Source organism: Lissotriton vulgaris, chromosome 3_1 (genome assembly GCF_964263255.1).
Source record: "Lissotriton vulgaris chromosome 3_1, aLisVul1.2, whole genome shotgun sequence".
NCBI lineage: Eukaryota > Metazoa > Chordata > Amphibia > Caudata > Salamandridae > Lissotriton > Lissotriton vulgaris.
Window position 1 is genome coordinate 1012677080 of NC_141689.1, and position 19723 is coordinate 1012696802.

The 19723-nt window shown below is 46.3% G+C and overlaps 1 protein-coding gene across 9 annotated transcripts in view; it reads right to left on the bottom strand.

The window, feature by feature from the left end:
* MPDZ (multiple PDZ domain crumbs cell polarity complex component) overlaps positions 1-19723 on the bottom strand; it is an 856387-nt gene that overhangs the window by 689879 nt on the left and 146785 nt on the right. The window lies entirely within an intron of this gene.

A 19723-nucleotide genomic window follows, 5' to 3' on the forward strand; every position in this document is an offset into this window, starting at 1 on the left:
AATGTCATGAGCCTATCCGCCTGAAGCTCAGCTGTCAGATTGCTAAGGGCACCAGCAGTTTCGGTAATAGTAGATTCAACTACCCGTGTTAGCTGACGTATGTTTCTACTATTGGCCATAGGCCCCCAGAACGGAAGGAAGCCTTTGAAGAAATCTCCAGCTTCCTGACCAGCTGTATCTTCCTTGCTGAAGACACCTCTCGCTACTCTTGTTCTGTGGTAATCAGGTGAAGCAGTGTATGTCGGAGGCAATAATCGAGCAATATAACATGATCCTGAGAAGTCGGCAGGCAACCATGTATAAGCTCTGTCTCGACAAATGAAATAGGTACCCCTAGCAGTAAGAAAGGCAGGGGAAGAGTTAGCCGGAAACACATAAGTCTCTACGCACTCACTCCTCCCTAGCTGAGCTCTCGGATTTCTCCCATTACCTTGCAAACAGACCTGACCTCGGTGAGGTACGACCCAGATTGGAGTTGAGCTTTTACGCTTGCTTTCTCCTAAACTAAGGCGATACTCTGAAGTATTCCAACTTAAATATACTCGCAATTCGTCTCTAGGGTATGATGGAGTATTATTGACGTCTTTGACCATGTCAATAATTCCCTGGACTAAAGCTTTGTTGGCAGAGTTATATTTAGTGGAACGTGGTGGACGTGGAGGATAGGTCTCAAGAGCATAAGCAAAGATGGTTTGAAGGGCCTGAAATGATCCATTGTAGCTGAAAGGCAAAACCAGATAGGGAATACCTTTATCCATAGTGTGGGGTATCAAGCCACACACCCAACAGTCTGTCGTGTTAACTACCAGTTGGTGTTGGTGCAAGAGCTGTACAAAAGTATTATTAATGAATTCTGAGCGTCGAGCTTGCTCATGTTCCGGAAACGAGTGAAAAGAGTGTATAGAAGAAACAGTAGAAATAGCAGGATCAAGGGGAGGTACTGTAGATACTGGCACAAAAATCAAATTTATGCTAAAGACAATTCCACCCACCAGTGTTGCTAAAACAATCAAAAATGTAATGGCACATTGCATCAAGAAACATTTGCTATGAAGAATTCTATTTAGTCTGTTTCTGCGAACGTAAATCACATTTTCTCGTTGCAGCGCAGGAAGTTCCATCTTCTACAATCCGCTCGCGACCACTGATGATGTGTACGTAGATGAAAATGCCTCTGTCAGCCCTGGGAGTTCCCAGTACTAACAGAAAGATCGACCTTGTGTCAGACCCCTGCAAATTCAAACTAGGCACACAGCCACGACCCTACGGCTACCCAGACGGCAAGGCAATTTTAAAAACAATAAACAATAACAAACTTCCTGGCTGAAGGCAAAAGTTCAAAATATATATATATATATCAAAATCACAGTATGCAGTTGCCTGCTTTATTAGTCCTTTTTATGGCTTCTAAGGTTGTATCTTTTCTTCGCTGGTACTGTTTGATCGGAAAATAGTGTATCACTAGCAGCTGTTGCAGAGTTTACGTTCGCAGATGGCAAAGTTTCTTCTGATGCTGGAGACAAATTTTCAATGTTCAAAGCAGTCTTTTCAAGAGGAGAGTCACGTTTCAAAGTGTCAGAAATCAAATCGGCATCGCTGAAAGGGACAAATTTTGGAGTTATTTCAGATTCGGAGGCACCAATTCCCTTCTTCACCCAGTCGTCGTAGGGCAGCGGCAGTGGAACACGCTTTACGTGAGAAGCGTGGATCCAGTGCTTGCGACCAGCAACACGTACAGCTGTCCTCGTCGCCAGCAGGATTTGGAAGGGGCCGATGTAGCGAGGCTGAAGATTCTTTGTCCTCGCAAAATTTCTGACCACCACGTGGTCGCCGGGTTTCAGCTGATGCCCTGGACTCTCCGGAGGTTTTGGCAAAGCATCAAAGACCTGTTGATGAATAAGACTTAATTTAGCAGTCAAGTCGTAAAGATAGTCTATCAACATAGGATATTCAATGGAGCAGAATTGTTTAGGCCTTGGCACACCCCAGACATTTGCCGGGCGGCCAAATACAATCTCATATGGAGAAAGCCCTATTCTAGAATGCACTGTTGCTCTCGTTGATAACAAGGCCAAAGGAAGTGCGTCTGGCCAAGCCAAACCTGTGGATGCTTGAATTTTGGCTATTTTAAGCTTGAGGGTGCCATTGTAACCCTCGACTAAACCAGCAGACTGGGGATGGTTCGCACTATGAAATTTTTGTTTCAATCCTAGACCAGCACACACACTCTGCATAACTTTCCCTATAAACTCACTTCCGTTATCTGACCATACAATCCGTGGCATTCCAAACCTAGGGAAAAATTCTTTGAGAAGAATTTTGGCAGTTGATAAAGCAGTGTTGTCCTTTAGTGGGTATGCTTCTATCCACCTGGAAAAAGCACAAACCACCACCAGGACGTATTTTAAATTGTTGCAGCGTTCCATGTGAATGAAGTCTAACTGTATTACTTCAAAGGGACAGGAAGGAGGAGCAAAATGACCAGCTGGAGTTGGAGTTCCCTTGCCAGGATTATGCATCAAGCACACCATACAATTTTTCACCACTCTCTCTGCACACTTACTGATTCCCTCATTCTTCCAAACCGGAGCTAACATCTTACATATCCCTTTAGAACTTATGTGCGCCACTCCATGCGCCATCGTCACTACTGCAAGCACATACGCATCAGGCAACATCCAACGCTGCTGTTCTGTCAAATCGATCCAACATCCATTCGAGTCCAATTTGCCCGTACTTTCTCTCCATACGCGTTTCTCTTCCTCAGTCGCTTCTTTCTGAATCTCTTTCACACTTTCCATTGTGTCCTCACACATTCCAGACTCAGCAATCCATCTTGCAGACGTAGCAACATACATTCTACTCATCATGTCTCTAGCTGTCTGTTTAGCGGTTTCATCAGCAAAGGCATTTCCCCGACCAACATCATCCGTGATTGCTTTATGAGCACTGCACTTCACAATCGCAACTTCAGTCGGTAAGGTTAGAGATTCTAACAAGTCGTTAACTAGCTGACCATGTTGAATCTTAGTCCCATGGGACGTAATGAAACCCCTTTCTCTCCACAACCGGCCAAAACTATGGGCCACGCCAAATGCGTACTGACTATCTGTAAACACATTCACTCTCTTTCCCTCAGCTAAAACACACGCTCTCGTAAGAGCTATTAACTCTGCAGCTTGGGCAGAATTCTGACTCACTCTTGCAGTCTCCACAATCGTCTTCAAAGTCGTTACCGCGTAGGCAGCAGTCACATCACCATTCTCCAATTTAAAACATGACCCGTCCACATACAGCGTACCATCTGGGTCGGATAGAGGAGTATCTCTCAAGTCGATACGACCTTTTGTCTCTTCCTCCGTTTTGAAATAACAGTCATGTGGCTCAGAATCACTCGACTCTTGATCAGTCGGCAACAATGTTGCTGGGTTCAATACATTGCATCTTTTGATCTGAATATGACTCGCTAATAACGTCAGCTCGTAACCAGATAATCTCGCACTAGTAAGGTGTTGAGTCTTCGTTCGGTTCATGAGTGTGTCCACTGCATGAGGAACCATGACCACTAGCATATTGTTCATCACCAAACCAGCAGATTGTCGAATGGAAGCTGCAGCTGCCGCTGTAGCCCTCAAACAACTAGGCAATGCTCTAGCTACCGGATCTAATGTTGATGAGAAATACGCACAAGGGCGTTGTTTATCACCAAACTTCTGTGTCAAGACACTCAACGCGCAACCTTCTCTTTCGTGAACGTAGAGCGTGAATGGCTTACTGTAATCAGGTGTGCCCAATACAGGAGCTGAACACAAAGCTTTTCGTAATTCAGCAAAACTCTCTTGACATTCATCAGACCATGGCACCGGACTCGGAACATTTTTCCCAGTCAAAGCTACCAACGGTTTTGCTAAAAGTGAAAAATTTGGGATCCATTGCCTACAGTAAGAGGTAATACCTAGAAAGGCACGTACTTCCCTCTGTGTGCGTGGAACACTCATTTGCATAATTGCTTTTATTCTTTCTGGGGTCAACTTCCTTCCCTCCTTTGACAAGAGCTGACCTAAGTAGGTTACTTCTTGGCAGCAATATTGCATTTTGGAAGGTGACACCTTATGATTCAAATTAGACAAATGATGCAATAGTGAAATTGTAGCTGCTTTGCAAGTCTCCTTGTCATCGGCAGCCACCAAAAGATCATCTACGTATTGTACTAGGGCAGAACCTGGAGGAAGGACAAAAGAATCTAACTGGCTTTTTAAAGCTTGACTGTAAATAGATGGACTTTCACAGTAGCCTTGTGGAGCGCGTTTAAATCTGAAACTGCGACCTCCTAAACAGAAGCCAAAAATATCTCTGCTTTCCTCGGCTATCGGAATGCTGAAAAAGGCATTCTTCAAGTCGATGACTGAGAACCATGTAGCTGTAGCAGGAATCAATGTTAACAAAGCAGTAATGTCTGGCACTACAGGAAACTGCGGAATTACAATCTTATTAACTTCTCTAAGGTCTATGACAAACCTATAGACTGGAGGCTTTGTAGGATCTGTTCGTTTCAAAATCGGCAATACAGGACTATTACAAACATTTCCTCGCGTTTCTTCAACCACACCTTTTTTAATCAAATCTTGCACAATCAATAAGAGTGCACGCTCACCTTCATTCGATATTTTATATTGAGGAATTCTTGGAAATTTCACATTCGCTTTCAAAGTTACTACATACGGTGGAATCTCTAGTAGACCTACATCATTGGGACCAGTCGCCCAAAGAGAATCAGGGAGTGAACGTAGCTCCGGCGGGAGTTTGTCCATTGACAAGTACATCGGAGAGGTGAGTCTTTTACCCAAAGTAAGCTGTACTCCTTCCGGAGAACAGTACAATGTCGCATATAGTCGTTTTAACAAATCTAAACCAAGCAGATTTTCATTACAACCTGTCGTCAAAATTAAGGGTGCTTTCAATTGACACGGTCCAACAGAAATAGACAAAGGACCAGATATCGGGTTGTACACAGGGGCGCCTGAAAAACCTACGGAAACATTTGTTGAGCCAGACAAAGGTGCGCCAGGGAGTTTCGCATGCATGATAGAACTTTTTGCGGCACCAGTATCCAACAGAAACGGTTCGACTACACCTGATGTTGCTACTGCGACATAAGGCCCACTCTGATCCACTGGAACTGATACTACTCCCTCTCTCTGTCTATGGCTGTCCTAGTACCCATTTTGTTGAAATCCCTCTTCAACTTCACAATAATCCTCAACAAGATATTGCTGAGATCTATTCTGTTGAGCTGACTGTACATTTCGCTGATCAAAGTGATTAGAAGGACGATCATTAGTTTGTGGAGGCATAGCACCTCGTCCCCGACCTCTAGAATTCTGTGCAAAACCACCACGACCTCTCTGAGCTGCTGCCGCATTATTTTGCGCTAAAATCTGACAATCATTTTTATAGTGACCCTCTTTCTTACAGTACGCACACTGATTCCACTGGTATTGAGGCCTGGTCGAATTATAATCTGTCTTTTGATACGAATTCTGTTGCATATTAGTCTGATTCGTGCGAGGCGGATACGCCTGCTGTAAAAGAACTTTAGTCTTTAAATCTTTCGTTTTCTTCTCTGATTTCTCCTTTTCCTCTTTATCCCTATTTTCATAGTACTGTGCAGTCGCAAGTATTTGCGCTGTCGTAGATACAGCCCACGCACTTTCTGAGTCTTTCAATTTATTGCATAATTCGGGTAACAAATTATGCACAAATTTATCGACAAACAATCTCTGTCCTCCTTCAGTGCTCATATCCTGACCACTATGGTCTACAAAAGTCTCTTCGAACCTCGTGAAGAAGTCGGAGACACTTTCGTCTTTCTTCTGCTTGCATGCGGATAATTTATCCCAATTAACACGCAATGCTGGCATCAGAGTCTTCATTAAATCTATTATTCTGCCAGGAAGATTAGCAATTAGGGGTTCGGGTTTCGCACCACCTATTTGTTGAGCATCTGCTGCAGTGATAGCTGCCCAATCACCACCTAAAGCAGCCTGATGATCCTCTCTACGAATTTTAGCCCACACTGGTTGTGGAACTACATTACCAAACAACATATCAATGTCGGCTAAGTTCATTATACAAGCCTCAACTGTCTGTGTCAATTCCTTGTAATATCCGGCTGGATTCTTACGTGGATCTGGCAAGGCCTGTTTCACTGCTAACACTTCTGCTCGCTTCCACGGAATATGTATCCATACTCTTTGGAACTGTGCTGGAGCAGCTGCAATACCCGCATTATCATCACGTTGTACTGCTTCGCGCCAAATTGGAGGAACTTCCCTCATAGGATATTGGCGACTTAGCTTCATTCTACCTTTCTCTAAATCTCTCGGCGAACGAAGAGATGGATCAATCCTAAAACTCAAAATGAGTTCCATCGCTTCCTTTATATTATCGCCCACTATCATTCCAGCAGCAAACTCTTTTTGAATCTTAATTAAATCTTCCAAATCTGATTCGACATCGTCTTCTTCTATTTCCTCACGCAACAACGAGCACATCTCGTCGAAGACGTATCGCTGTGTTGGCTCTCCCCATTGCATAAATGTCTCTAACACATCTTTCGTACTATATCTTCTAACTTTTGTAATCCATCTGAGAGCCGTGGAGTCTAAAACTCCCCGTTCCTCAGTACTTGGAAGCTGACTCCGTCTCTGAACAGAGTCAGGAGTAGGAGTCTTAATCAAGGTTTTATATATAGGAGACAGCATATTAGTAACAGAATCAGTAATTCTTCGACGAACAGAAAGTGGAGTTAGTACACTCGCAGACATAGAGAACGCAGTAGAGGTAGGAATAGATGACGAAACAGTAGGAGTATCGAGGAAAATAGTTTGAGGACCAATAGGTACAGTGGTAGGTATAGGAGCGGGCAGTGCAGGAAGAGGAGGAGCTGTAGGAACATTTACATTCACCACAGGAGGTATAGGAACTTGATTCTGAGGAACAAGAACACCAGGTTGTCCAGCAACCGGCAATTGAACATCCGGTATAAGTGGAGCCGCAGCACCTTGTGCATACGGTGGAGGCGACCGTAACAGATAAGATAGCAGAGGATCGTTTTCGGAATCCTCCAGTATCTTAGCCATTTTCGATGGCAAGGCAGGATAGCACTTGTCAATCGCTAAGTTACGCTCTCTAATGGCTACATCTATGGCCTTCTCACACTCGTTAGCCTGCAACTGTTTAGTCGCTTGCTCTAGAGTTAACTCTTCTAGTTCTTTTTGCTCTTTTTTCAACCTTTTCATTTCTCTCTGTTTGGATTCTTTCCGCCAATAACGAAAAGAGTCAAACATTGCCGGCCGGGCTTTCTTCCTAAACAATTTCGCTTCTAAATTGTCGAGAATCTCTTGTTCAAAACTACCATGCAGTGGCCAACTAAGGACACCATCCTTCTTACAATAACGGACCCATATCTCATTATAAGTTATAGGACCCACACCATACTTACAATATAGGTCATATAGGGGAGTCCCAATCGGAGGAACCAGACAGGAATCCTCTAATTGTGAGTCACTGTTGCAACTAAAACAAGACAACATTTTCCGACTTACCATTCTCAGTCCGGAACACAAAACAAACAAAACACGAAACAAATTGTGCACTTGAACCAAGAACTTAGGCCTACCAAAACGAACTGATGTATCGATACCCAAAACTGAACCAAATAGATTATCGTAACCAGAACAACTAGTGATAATCTTACAAAACCAAACCAAACCAAGAACCGATCAAGGATTTTTAACAATCCTCACAAAAGTAACCAGCTAGCTATCACTAAATACTTAACTGAGGCACTGAAGACGTCACCAAGGAGAAACCCGTCACGTTTCGCCGTACTAAGGACTGCACCACTTCGGGTCCAAGACAGGGCGACGGTCAAGGCAACGGCCCACTGCAGCCGTCCTGAACGGGAACCCTCGTGGAAGAGAACTTCAGGGCCACTTTTGCGATATGCCGGGATCGATGAAGTGGGGCGCCTCCCTCAGGAATCTTCACACGAAGCTTCTCGAACTCTTCAGGCTTTTGGACCGGTACCGAATGACGTCGCCCCACGTTGGGCGCCAATTGGAGTTCTGGACTTTTTTGGTTCCGTCCAGAGGTGTCAGGGTACAACACCCAAAGACCCCGGAGTCCCACCTGCCTTGGTGCACAAATGAACAGAAACACGGGCTTCTCGATGGTGGCGTCAAAGACCAAAGGTTTATTACTGCAGGGACACAGAAGTCACAGAATCTACACACGGGCAGAATCTAGGAGACTGTTCGATTTGTACAAAGTGGGTTGCTCCTTATATACTAAAAATTGTGCTCTAGGCAAATATTTCACATGTCGGTACATTCCCAAACCTTTGTGTCTCTAAACAATAAATATTTGGCGTTACACAGGAACTGTCGATAATATCTGATACCAAACATCACGAAGAGGGGTTCCCACCAGTCCATCACAATCCCTTGTCAATATTGCATTCAAGACCCGGACCGCCTCATCGTAAAGTTCGTTACCTCCCCCTAATAAAGGCCCAGAAGGAAAGGAGCAGAGCCAGGTGCAGAAGATAGAAAAGCGGGATAAGAGATGTTTGTGGGTTGTAAATGGGCAAGGCTACCGGCTTCGGCCGCCTAATCATGATCAGGTACAATGGACAGGAAAACCAGTTCAGGTGGGCTGGCCTCGGGCAGAGGAGGCAGCCTTTGTCGAGTCATGCAGCTTCAGCGTGATCTGGTTTAAGGTGCACGTGTCATGTAAGAGGTGAATCTCCGGCTAAGGCTACGTGTCCTTAATCAAAGTGAAGTGAATGAAATGATCAGAGGCTATTGCATATGTGAGGGCAAGGAACCACAAAATGGCGGCCATGATCTAAGATGGATGCCGTGTGTATATCAGAAATGTGTCAGTGGAAGGAGTGCTCTTGCTCGTAGCGTAGCGAAAACACTAGGATATACTAAATGGATCATTTGCGGTTCGCTGATACTAATTTTATGTATTTCCGACAAACTTGAAAACACGGGTTCAAGTCGTCACGGAACCGTCACGGAACCTCACCAGGACAGGTGAAGGTCCCCTTATTGGCGCGCAGAACTGGGGCTTTTTCAAGGCAGATAGTACATACAAAAGCAGAAAGTAAAATTTGAATAGTCACAATGTGTGTACATATAACATAAAAATGTAAAGTAAAAGTAAGAGAAAAGACCAACCAATAAGGAAGACCATTATGGCAAAATTCAAACATGGAGCAAGCCCACTGACTTATTGTCAGTGAAATAGCTCTCCCTCCCTCGCAGCTCCACCATTAAGTGAGGCCTTCCCCCGAACCCCTGCACTCTCAAGTGTTGGTGTTCGAGGCCATCCTCCACCCGCAGGTTTCAACTGCGCCTCATCCCTGGTGGTCCAGTGGGCTTCTGTCTCCATTCTCTCGCTCTGCTTTTTCTCTCCTTTTTCACTCGTTTTTTACCCTCACTTCTATCCCCCTTCACTCTCCTTCTGGGTCTTTCCTCCATTTTCTGTTGTTCCCCTCATTTCAAGCTCCCCCTTTCACTCTCCTTCTGTGTCTTTTCTCCTTTTTTCACTCGTTTTGTACCCTCATCTCAATCTCCCCCCTTCGCTCTCCTTATGTGTCCTCTGTGTCTTTCCTCCACTCTTTCTTGCACTTTTGCTGCTTTATTCGAACTTTTCTCTCTCTTTTTGCCTTCTTCCTTTTGCCTTTTTCAGCTTGTTTTATCCCGCTGCTGCTGCCCCTGCGGCACCTCCCCCCCAGCATGACCAGTGCGACCAGCCCAATTCAGCTCCCCTCCCCGCTCCCACCTCCCAGCTATTCAGCCCTCCCCGACACCTACCTAATGACCGCTGCCGGCGTGCCTAAGGCAAGACCGTCTGCGCCCGTCCCCGACCTGCATGCGACCAGCGCCAGGAACCCTAGTTCTCGGCACCGCCAACACTACAACCCAGCGGCACTCCAAGCTCTCAAACCAGGCCGTAACAACTGCAAGCTAGCATCACCAGCTGACACCCATGGACCCTTCAGCTGTCACCGCTGCTGCACACCTGCAGCACCACCAAGACCAAGGGCCCAGCGCAACCCGCCCGCCAGAACACAACCGAACCGAAGATCCTGCAATGCATCCTCCTCAATGTCCGATCCCTCCACAAACATGCCAGGGAAATATGGGACCTCCTTGACAGCACCACCCCAGACGTAGCATTCTTTACCGAAACCTGGACCAACACCACCCGGGAGGAGGAATAGCCATTGTCTACAAATCCACCCTCCACCTGAGCACACTCCCCGAATGAGCCCACAGACATGATGGAACACCTTCACTTGAAGATACTGCCCCCCCTACCTCCATCCTCCGAGGAACCCTCATCTACAGACCCCCTGACCCTGCGGACTTTTCGCCAACTACATCACGAACATCAACTCCCACATGCCATTGCGTCCACCAACTCCACCCTACTGGGAGACCTCAACTTCCAGCTCGACAACCAACTGGACCCCAGCACCAAATCCATCCTTGACAACCTCCACAACATTAGACTCTGCCAGATCGTGACCGAACCCATGCACTCAGAAGGACACAATCTCAACACCCCCTCTTCACAACAGGAAACTCCAACACCATCACCTTTAGCCACACCACTGAACTCCCATAGACTGACCATTGATGGATCCACTTCACCTTCAGAACACCCACCATTCACAGACACCAGCATATGCTTCCACGAAGAAACTGGGCCAGAGTCACCAACAACCACCTAACCTCATCATTCAGCAACTCCACCCCAACCATAGCGGAAAACGACAATCCCAACACCACAGCATGAACCCTGCACAGAGGGATCTCCGACAGCGCCAACACCAAGGCCCCCCTCAAGAAAAACAAAAACTCCCACACCAAGATAGCTAGATGGTTCACCATCGAACTTCGAGAGTCCAGACGCACTTGCCACCGCCTCGAAAAGGCCTGGAGGAACACCAAACCCACAGAAGCAGCACAACAACTTCAGAGCCTCCACCAACGCCCACCACCAACTCATCAGAAAAACGAGGAAAAAAGCGATTCAATACAAAATCTCCACTCATGCACACAACAGCAAAGAACTCTTCAACATTATCAAGGAGTTCATCCAACCCACCAGCAAGTCCACCGACATCCCTCCCTCACAAGTCGTCTGCGACAAACTCAGCACCTTTTTCCACCACAAAATTAAGAGCATCTACCACAACTTCGACAAAGACAACCAAAACTCTGAATCCTCACCAACCACCCCCGACACCCTGAAGCCAGCGATCGACAACTGGACAGCTCTCACCACCGAAGACACACTGAAGACGATGAAGTCAATCTACTCCGGGCCCCAACGGACCCCTGCCCCCCCCCACATTTTCAACAGAGCCGCCAACACCATCGCACCCATGCTCTGCCACACCATCAACCGCTCCCTGGCAACTGCCTCATTCCCTGATGACTGGAAACATGCTGAGATCAACCCCCTCCTGAAGAAACCCTCGGCGGACCCCACCAACCTCAAAAACTACAGACTCATCTCCATGCTTCCGTTCCCAGTGAAAGTCATTGAGAAAGCCATCAACAGCCAACTCGCCACATTCATCAAAGAGCACAACATCCTCAACTCCTCCCAATCCGGCTTCAGAAAAAAACACAGTATGGAAACCACCCTCCTCACCGCAACAGACGACATTCGTACCTTACTGGACAAAGGAGAAACAGCAGCCCACATCATACTCGATCTCTCAGCGGCGTTCGACACAGTCTCTCACCGCACCCTAATACGCAGACTCTACAAAGCAGGGATCCAAGGCAAGGCCCTCGACTGGATTTGCTCCTTCCTCTCCAGCAGAACGCAGCAGGTCAGACTCCCCCCTTTCCTCTTGGACCCTACACCTACCACCTGCGGAGTCCCACAGGGGTACTCCCTTAGCCCTACGCTCTTCAATGTCTACATGCCTCAGCTCACCCCCATCGTCAGAACCTACTGACTTAACATTGTGTCATACGCAGACGACACCCAACTCATCCTATCCAACAAACCCAACACCGCCAGACACAACTTTCGAGAAGGCAGGAAGCCGTCGCCAAATGGATGAAAAACAGCTGCCTACAACTAAACACCAACAAAACGGAAGTACTCATCATGGGCCCAAACGCCAATGCCTGGAACGCCACCTGGTGGCCCCCCGTCCTCGGAAGCCCACCAACCCCCACGGACTACGCACGCAACCTGGGAATCGTCCTGGAGTCAGAGCTCAAAATGGACAGCCATCAACTCCGTCTCGTCCTCCTGCTTCCACACCCTCCGCCTCCTACGTAAGACCTTCAAATGGATCCCCCTCAAACAAAAAAAGACCGTCACTCACGCCCTGGTCACCAGCAGGCTCGACTACGGCAACACACTCTAATAAACAAAAACCTTATCCGCAAGCTACAGAACATCCAAAACGCTGCCGCAAGACTGGTCCTCAGCCTGCCAAGACACTGCCACATCTCCGAGCACCTGCGCACACTCCACTGGCTCCCCAATAGAGCCAGAATCACCTTCAAAATGCTAACCCACGCTCACAAGGCCCTCCATGACACCTGACCAGCATACCTCAACAGCCGACTCAAATTCCACGCATCCTAAAGGACCCTACGATCAGCCCAGCTCTCCCACGCCGTGGTCCCCTGCACTAGAAAGAACAGATCGGGATGCTGCTCCTTCTCCTTCCCCGCGGCCAGAGCCTGGAACGACCTTCCGCTCCACCTCAAACAGATAACATCGCTCCCCATCTTCGCAAGAAACCTCAAAACCTGGCTCTTCAACAAACCCCCTCATTGATGGACTGGAACCTGTGCCCCCCCCTCCCCCAGCACCTTGAGACCCTTACGGGTGAGTAGTCGCGCTTAACAAACACCTGATTGAACATAAAGAATCAAAACATTACAATATTCACCGTAAGTGTTTAAGTATTCAGCACCTAAATATAACTAAATGTGTACGTTGATAAAATTAAAATTATATTAATCATATTGAGGAAATATCATGTAATCATCCAACAAAGGGGCCGATTATGATAGCGGATAATCCGCATCCTCCGGGCCGGCGGTGGCTTCCGCCGGCCCGGAGGATGCGGATTAACAGCGGCGGACTGAGAAAAGAACCCCCGCAAGTTTAGGATGGCGGGGGCATCTTTTTTCCGTCCGCTGCTTTTCCGCCGCGGTCGCCTTCCGACCGCGGCGGAAAAGCTCTAACATGGCAGGCGGTATCTATCAGACACCGCCAGCCATATTAGGATGGCGGCGCTCCTATGCCTTTCCATGGCTTCATTTCCGCCGTTGAAAGGCATACGGTGTTTTCTTTGGGGACCCGTTGCGGGCCCCCAGGGGTGAAGGGGGGTGGGGGGTGCACATGGGGGGTACCTATGGTACACCCCTGCCTTTGCATGCAAAGGTAAACATGCATTTTTTAACATTGCGGCGTGTGCTGCTTCAAGCAGCACCCGCCGCAATGTTAAAAATACAGGATGTGACCGCCAGGGTGGAGGTCACATCCTAATTCACACGGAGGGACCGCCGCTGCAGACGGTCCCTCGTCCTCTGGGGTGGCGGACGGACGCAGGTCCGTTCGCCATCCTAATTGGCCCCAAAGTGTAGAGAAATGCACCATTAAGGGGGCAGAACACGTGTTGGCTGTATCTTTGGATCTAGTTATTCTGACTCTAGCCCCTTCGGCGCTGCACAAATTCTCCCGCTGTGCGGGAGATTTAATAGGTAGGCGGGATTCGGGCTGACCCCGGCCGTCTTTAGCAAATGCCCACAGAGACGTTGGATGGCTGGGGGCCGTCCTGAGCACCGAAGAGACTAGAGAATCACTTTGGTTTACCATTTAAAATAAAGACTATTACATTGCCTGAGACATTACCTGCTATTTATCCAGAATAGTAGGAACATTCTAAAAATATTCACCTGTCCTGGTTCATATATATACTGTCATAAATCGTATGACTGTTTCCCTGCATAATTCTATCTACTTTAATCACTTGCTTTAAGGCTACTTTTTTGTCGTTTTAGGTTCTTAAACACATACAGGACAGGCTCCATTTTAGCTAGTGTCTCAATTTCAGTAAGCCTATCTAGCTTTGCCCCGAATGCATCCTAAGTAATGGAGGTCGACATCTTAGACCATAGAGGCTGCCAGCTTTGACAATGGAGGCTGCCATTTTTCTCCTCTAATTATACAGAATCATGAATATGTCTGCCTTTGACTCAAATGTCCTCTGTAACTATCTTTTTAAGAACTGTGAAAGTGCCAAGTCAATCAGGCATAGAAATCAACAAAACCCCTAGTGCAACATCAGCCTGCGACAAGTGCCTTTTTGAAGGTCACATAACAACCATAACCCAAATAATGTAGTCTATATTGATGTATTTTTACCTTGTTAGTACATCTACTGATGTATATGACTATGACTATGACAAAACATTCCTATGGTGACCTTGCAAATCCCACCTTAGATATCATACAATATATAAGGACTTCTTAGTTAGGAGAGAAATTTCTCTTAGATCACAGACGCAGATCCAGATGAGCACAGCACCAGATTCCATTCCAACAGAAGAAGCCTCCAGCAAGAGTCCTGAGGTTCTGCGAAGCATTCTAAACTGACTTCATAAACCGGTGCAAGGATTGTGTTTTCTTGTAGACACAATCTCGTAGCTCTTGGCCTTGTACTCGAAAAAGCTGACAAGCTATTCCAAGCCGACAACAAAGCTGTGTTGTCCAGGTATGCGCAACACCTCTGGCTTATTATTTAGCCATCTGCTAGAACTAGCAGAGCGCTTAGAGATAGAAGAATGAGTGTGTAAGGGCCACAAATTGTGATGTTATTTTTTTTCCTGTTTTCCCTGTTTTTGAAAAGCTTAACTGTTTTTAATTATTTTCTGTGATGGTACCAATTTTATGTGCACTATATTTCGACATTTTAAAATAACTATTTTAAAATAAACACGGGTGAAATACATATTCCGTTTTGATTGAGCTTGACTGTGTAAATCATTAATGAAAGATCATTTGGATTACCACTACTCCGTGTTAATAACCCAAAAGCATTGACACCACCTCTTTAATATATTGGGTGGGGTTCTGCGGGGCTATAATAACCTGTCTTCCACATTCAGCGCTGGTGCACTAGACTCAGTTCAACCGTGGGTGTGAAAACAAACCTTGTTGAACTGAGCCAGAGACTCAGTTTAAACAACACCTGAAACTCTTGAGCTCTGGAGAAAAAGTTTTCATAACTTTCCAAACTTTCTTTGGTGCCCAAACAACCACAGAAGTGCACACCTAAGACCTCCAATACCTCAGGAGAGGGCATTTATAGACACTCAGTGTGTCAAGGGGAGGCCAACAGCAAAAAACAGTCTAGGTCCAGCTGCCACTGGACTTAGACCCTAGACTAGGGAAAAGGCCTCTTGCAGATTGTTGTGTTCATTTAGCCAGGCAGGAAGTAAGCCAACTGGCCGTTGGAGTCCACTTCTTTGTCCTGGGCACATGAGGGAACAGATCCAGTCATTTTCTGATTTTTCGCAGTTCTAGTAAATGTTTTGAGGAAGGATGGGTAAGGCTCCAGCTTTGTAGGGTTCACAAGTCTGTGGCTGGGGGACAACTGAAGACACTTCTAGTCCCTCTCTGACCACTGGAGTCAATGTTCCCAGGCCCTGGCTGTAGGAAGCTGGATATTTATGTGGTATATCAATAAGTTCTTATACCATGTAAAGAGCCCATGGGTTCCCTTAGGAGTGGTAAGGCTTGCTATGCAATTCCAAAGTGCTTTGCTTGGGGGTAGTGTGGTCGAGCAGCCTTAGACTTAACACAGAGAAGATCAAGACATTTGCAAATACACACAATGATTAAGAAAAAACATGACTCCTTCAAGGAGATCCACACCAATTTATAAAAATAGCAAGTATCTTTATGTATGTTTAGGCATCAGAGAAAAATCATTCAGGTAAGTATGAATGAAATATTATTTGTAACGCGCAGCTATGCCCAGTGGGCGTCAAGGCGCCTAAACCAAAATATAAAGCTGATAGCAGACAGAAACAGAACCTACTGGTATGCCTTAATAAAGAGCCAGGTTTTCAATGACTTCCTAAAGAGGTCAAGGGAAGGAAGTCGTTTGATTTCGAGGGGGAGTGAGTTCCAAGTAAGAGGTGCCAATATGGAAAAAGCTTTGGACCCCCATCTGGCCTTCTTGGCTCTGGGGATTACCAGTTGGTGTTGCTCGCTGGAACGTAAACATCTACTCGGAACATATCTGATAAGTAATGAACCAAGGGCATCAGCCGAGCCTGCAGTTAGAGCCTTATAGGTAAGGCAAAGGAGTTTGAAAATGATCCTTGACGGGATGGGGAGCCAGTGGAGGTTCTTCCTCGCTAGGGTCATAGAAGATAACCAGGGCAAAGCGAGAGCAAACCGCGCTGCCGCGTTCTGTATGACCTGTAGACGCTGGAGCAAGCCCTTGTTGGCCCCGGCGTACACTGCGTTACAGTAGTCGAGCCTTGAGCCAACAAGGGCAATCACCACCTGTTTCCGCGCCTGTGGGGACAGATAGTGTACAATCCTTTTCAGGGTCTTGATGACACCCCAACAGGTCGCCACCGTTCTATTCACCTGTAGCTCCATGGAGAGCTGGGTGTCAAAGATGACCCCTAGGTTTCTAGCAGATTTGGTAGGTATAGGGCAGCTACCTAGAGAAGGAGGCCACCAGTCATCTGACCATATGTCCTGGTCCTTGCCAAAGACCAGGACCTCTGTCTTGTCCCCGTTCAACTTCAGGGAGTTGGAGACCATCCACTCTGCAACAAGTTGCATGCAGGCCCTGAAGTTAGAAGCAGTTTCACTGACAGAGTGGGTCAGGGATACCATAATCTGCGTGTCGTCAGCATACGACACTACCTCCATCCCCTGAGATCTTACAAGTCTTGCAAGGGGGGCCACATAGATGTTGAACAGGGTCGGACTCAATGCCGACCCCTGTGGCACCCCACACTGCAAAGACTTGGCAGGGGAGAGGTATTCACCTAGCATGACACGCTGCTCTCGATGTTGTAGAAAGGAGCTCAGGAGACTGAGCGCTGGTCCGACTACCCCTGCCTCCCTTAACCTAGATGTTAAAGTCAAGGGAGACAGGGTGTCGAAAGCTGCTGAAAGATCAAGCAGCACCAGTACGGTGGTAAGACCCAAATCTACTTTTCTGCGGATGTTGTCCATGACTTTTGTCAAGGCAGACTCCGTGCTATGTAGCTTTCTAAAGCCATGTTGGGACCCATCCAGGAAGCCAGAGGCGTCGAGGAAGTTCGAAAGATGTATGTATGTTTTCGAAGATAAATTATTTTCACTTTCAGAAAGCGGACACACTGCAATTTTCAATTTCTGCAATGTTATCCTATGGAGGGAAATAAAACGTTCTGCAAACAGGTACACATACATCGACTTACAGGACAAATCTCCCAGAGTTAAGGTGAGTGCTGGGCAAGGTCAAAGGCAACATTAGTAGTACAGAGAAAAAACAGGAGGCCCCCTAAGGTAGCAATTGTGGGACATGGGGAAAGATCGGATAGATCCCAATAGCAAGAGAGGTAATGGCACAGCACCTCCAGAAAACCATAGGAAAAGAGGGCAAGAGCTTGTGGTTGAGGGAAAAGTTATTTCTAATGCTAACATTGGCCGCGCACTGAATGCACCAAAATACGACTTCCCAAGGCATCAACACAAGCATCCTCCTACTGCACCATGCCTAGATACACATTTCAGGGTACAGGCCAATCATGCATTTGACACAGACTACCATTTTAGCCCTCAGATGGATGAGATGCTATAGAAAATAAAGAAAGAGACAGCTATGTTTATTGGCACACTCAAGGCCACGACCACAAAAATTGTGTTTCTAAGACTGCTGTTCAGAGGCATAGTGAGGATCACTTTGTATAGTTCGACCTAAGACCACCAGCTCCAACAGCAGTTCTTTAAGTACTCTCAAACAAGCAAGGCCTACACTTTGGGTGATTACAGGGGAAACAACCAAGGCAAAGGTAGAGGCAGAGGCAGCTCCAGCAGGGGGGACTCCACTTCCAAACTATGACTTGACATCAAGAGACAATCCTCCCACCATTACTCAACACATCAGGGGAGAAGCTGGGATTTTCTTCCACATTTGCAGGAGCTTAAGTGTGTTAAGGACTTTGTTCCAAACATATGTGTTGTCTGCCCACCAACTTCCACTTTTGGGTAAACTGCTTTACAGTCAATGCAGACCACGCATATCTACAGCCACATGTGCTATAAATGGAAAATATTATTTACCCTGTAAGTATCTGTTCATAGTGTATATGCCTGTAGATTTGAATGGACCTACCCACCTCCCCAGAAGCTGGTAATGATCACAGATGCTTGTCCCTCTTTCAACTTACGTACTACCATGCACTGTAACCACTGGACAGAAAAGATTCTGAGGTGGAGCATGTGTCCTCGTGCATTGAGGGTGATGGGAGTAGTCACAACAGGTCTTGTAACTCTCAGTTCTTCAAGCAAAAACAAGTTGAAACGTCAAAGCCCAACACTGGAGTATGCAGAGCCTTCAATTTCTTCACCATTTTGAAAATCGACAATTGATTTCAGATCGCAACTGTTCCAATGGAAAAGAACATTTGAAGGAAAGGGGAGGCACTAAAATAAGCGTTTGAACTCAAAGCAGTGGTACTGGAGACCCAAAGGTTGAAAACTAATGGATCAGGAAAAAAACAGAAACATGTCTGTGATTCGCCAATCAAAATGTGATCCTTGAGTAGCCATTTTAAGGGTGATCTACTGTTAGATAACCACTCCCTGCAAATATTTCTTGAAGGACACAATAGTCTGGAATCCAGAGACATGGAAAAGTTCAGTATCAGACCAGGAAAAAAAACACAAAGATACATGTGATTCACCAATCAAAATGTGATTGCCGCCATTTCACGTAGATGATCTTGAATGCTTCATGCTACAGCCCTTCTCCAGCTTGAGGTCTTACGCCACCTTACAAAACTGGGGGCCCTATGGCTCATAACGGGCTCTGTGCACATGGGCAAAATGTTACACATGAAAGCAGAGGCTTGCATGAGACATGCTAGCTTAATGTGGCGGGGGAATCTGGCACCTTAGTTACCTCTGTTCTTTGAGCATATGTTCTGGGTATTTGGTGCTAGTATGGGATTTGGCATGCTTTATGTGATGCTGGGTGCAGACTGGTCTCTATCCAGAGGAACAATGTGAGTAACTCCAAGCGAATTACTGTAACTGTACTAGATATGGGGTCATTCACTGCTGCGAACTATACCCTGCAGATTCAAATACTAGGCAAAATATCATTTTTTTTTATTGCCAGGCTAACATGAGTGAAGTCAGCATTGGAGATTATTTAAGGGTTTGCATCAATTTTTATTGTGTTGTAACATTAGAGGATGCATATTTGGTGCATTCAGTTTCCTCATGAACCACAGTCACGTGTTCCCGATTTTGGTCTTTGACTCCAGCTTATTGGGGTCTGTTTGTCTCAAGTTACTCTAAAATTTCCACAAGGAAGAAAGAGAAAGTAAAAGTGTGCATTTAGCCATTAACAGAATTGTATAAT